Raw genomic sequence first — 3,363 nt, 5'->3', positions numbered from 1 at the left:
CCTGGTTCAAGTATAAGTATCACATAAGCACAATCAAGTATTCTGGGATTCCCATTTTCCTCAAAGTTAGCCACAATTTGTTGTGATCCACACAAATGCCTTTGACTAGTCAATGAAACACAGATGGATATCCCTCTGGTACTCTTTGCTTTCTGCCAAGATACATCTGACATTGGCAATAATGTTTGCAGTGCCATGATCTCTTCTAAACCCAGCTATCCATGTTCATGTTCCTTGTGAAGAGAGACCAGACAAGGATTCCCACTGTCACTACATCTAGTCAATATTGTATTGGAAGGGCTTGCTAGGGCAATACGATAAGAGAAGGAAATAAAAGGCATCAGATCGGCAGTGATGGTTAAACCAATGTTATATGCAGATAATATGATAATATACACAGAAAATCTCAAAGACTCAACAACAACAAAAAAAATGTTAAGAGTTAGTAGGCCAATTTAGTACAGTGACAGGATATATCAATATAAAAAAACTAGTAGGATTCCTCTATAGTAACAAAGAGAACTCAGAGAAGGAACTCAAGAAAGCAATACCATTTAAAATAGCCAACCACAAATTGAGATTATTGGGAGTGAACCTAACTAAAGATATGAAAGTCCTATGCAGAGAAAACTACAGAGCATTTCTGCAAGACACAATAAAAGATCTAAATAAATGGGGAAATGTGCCCTGTTCATAGGTAGGAAGACTCAATATAGTGAAAACGACATTCCTACCAAAAGCCATCTACATGTTCAATGCAATCCCAATACAGATTCCAAATTATTTCTCAAGGAGACTGAAAGGGAAATTGTCAAATTTATTTGGAGAGGCAAGAAACCCCAAATAAGCAAAACACTTCTGAGAAAAAAAATGAGATGGAAGGCATAGCACTCCCTGACCTCAAAGCCTCCAACGCAAAGCTGCACTGCAATCCAGAAGGTGCGTGGTTTGAATCCACCAGATGCTTCGCTGCAGAAGGAGGGGCAATCTCCTCCTGTACCAGTCAGATCCAATTTGACAGTACATAAGAAGGAGGGGGGGGGGAATGCATAAAAAATTTTTTAAAACCCTATTGCACAGCATGGCAAAACCAAAATGGCATGGTACTAGTACAATGACAGGCACATCTACCAATGGAACAGAATTGAGAACCCAGAAATAGACCCAGACATCTACAGTCAACTGATATTCAACAAGGAAATCAAAGCTATCAAATGGGGAAATGACAACCTCTTCAACAAATGGTGCTGGCAAAACTGGACTTCCACCTGCAGAAAGGTGAAATAGGATCCACATCTCACACCATACACAAAAATCAACTCAAGGTGGATCAGAGACTTGGAAGTAAAGCCCAAAACCATAGCGTTCATGAGAGACAAACTAGGATCAAGCTGAGAAGGCCTAGTCTACTACAGTATAAAGATACTGCCAAATACAGCAAGAAATGCAAGATCTGAAGAGGATAAAATTGAAGAATAGGATCTTCTAAAGATTAAATCCTGTGTACATCACAAATTTTTTTCCAACAGGATAAAAAGAAAACTTACGAACTGGGAACAACCATTTTGTAATACCATCTCTGACAAGATCTTACAATGAAAGTTTACAGAATACCCCCAGGCCTCCACAAGAAAAAGAGTGATAACCCAATTGCAAAACGGGCAAAAGACATGGAAAGAATTTTCACAAAGGAAGATATTTGAATGGCCAACAGAGACAGGAAGAAACTCTCCAGAGCAATGGTAATAAAAGAGATGCAAATCAAAACCAGAATGAGATACCATCTTACTCCAATAACAGTGACAAAGATTAACAGGACAGCAAGTAATAAATTTTGGTGAGGATGTGGCAAGATAGGAAGTTACATACATTGTTGGTGGCAATATAAAATGATTACAACCATTATGGAAGGTAGTTTGGTGCTTCCTCAAAAAGCTCAACAAAGAAATTCCATATGGCCCATCTTTCCACTGCTTGGAATATACCCTGAGAAAATGAGAACTGAGGCTCAGAGACTTCTACACCAGAATTCATAGCAGCATTATTCACCATCGCAAGAACTTTGAAACAGGCCGGATGTCCAACCACAGTCAAATGAACTGAGAAATCATGGTACATTCACACAACAGAAGACTATGCAGCACGCAGGAGGCATGATTTTGTGAATTATTGCCTAGTTTAGAAGGGATTGGAGAGCACTATGCTGAGTGAACTAACTCAGCCCCACAAGGACAAATATTGTATAAAGCCATTATTGAGGAAGAGTAAGAGAATTCAAAGTGTTGGGGGTGGGGGGAGTGGAAGTAAAGGGATGAGGATGGGGGGATGGTGTGGATTAATTATGTGGTTGTACAATTTGCTGATGGGGGTGAGGGAAATTGGAAGAATCAGTCTGAAAAACAATGTATTAGAATTTTGTAAATAAACTAGTATAACAAATTTAAAAACAAAAAAACATATAAATGGGACCTTCTAAGAATCAAATCCCTATTCACACCAAGAATCTTCTCCAACAGGGTAAAAAGGAAAGGCACAGATGAGGAAAAAATATTTGGTAAAGATATGTCAGAAAAGGGATTCATCTAAAATTTATGGAATACTTGAACACTGTAACAGGAAAAAGGTAAACCACTCAAATCACAAAATGGGCACAGGATATTAATATACATTTCACCTAAGAAGACATTCAGATGGTGAACAAACACATGAAGAAATGTTCAAAATCCTTAGCTCTAAGAGAGATGCAAATCAAAACAACTATGAGATATCATCTCACACAGTAAGAATACCAAAATTTAACCGAACAGTAAATATCAAATGCTGGCGAGGTTCTGGAGAAACTGGAACCCTTATTCACTTTTCGTGGGAGAGTAAAATAGTGCAACCATTATGTAAGGCAGTAAGGCACTTTCTCAGAAAGTTGGAAATAGAAATACCAATTGACCCAGCAATTCTACTACTAGGAATATACCCTAAAGAAACCAGAGCTGCCACCCAAACAGATATATGCTCACCCATGTTTATTGTTGTGCTATTCACAATAGCAATGAGATGGAAGCAAGTGTCCATTAAAAAATGAATGGTTTAGAGTGGCTGCCATGGCGAGGAATGTGCTGTACCCGCTGTACCAGCTCGGAGGGCCACAGCTCCGAGTGTTCCGAACCAACTTCTTCATGCAGCTGGTGCGGCCTGGCACAGCTCAGCCTGAGGACACTGTGCAGTTCCGGATCCCACTGGAGATGACCAGGGTGGACCTCAAGACTACCTGCAGAGTATCTACCAGGTGCCGGTGGCAGCTGTGAGGACGCGGGTGCAGCACGGTTCCAACAGGAAACGAGATCACAGAAACGTGCGGGTGAAAAA

The 3,363-nt window shown here is 39.9% G+C and overlaps 1 protein-coding gene and 1 pseudogene across 1 annotated transcript in view; both read left to right on the top strand.

The window, feature by feature from the left end:
• VIT (vitrin) overlaps nucleotides 1–3,363 on the top strand; it is a 614,318-nt gene that overhangs the window by 442,028 nt on the left and 168,927 nt on the right. The gene's annotated exons all lie outside the window — the stretch shown is intronic.
• Nucleotides 3,099–3,363, top strand: part of LOC102860715 — a 7,705-nt pseudogene continuing 7,440 nt past the window's right edge.

The sequence above is a fragment of the Elephantulus edwardii genome, unplaced genomic scaffold (genome assembly GCF_000299155.1).
Source record: "Elephantulus edwardii isolate Elephantulus edwardi_28Jun2011 unplaced genomic scaffold, EleEdw1.0 scaffold00019, whole genome shotgun sequence".
Taxonomy (NCBI): domain Eukaryota; kingdom Metazoa; phylum Chordata; class Mammalia; order Macroscelidea; family Macroscelididae; genus Elephantulus; species Elephantulus edwardii.
Note: the sequence above shows the minus strand (reverse complement) of the source record. Positions and strands in the feature narration are given on the sequence as shown.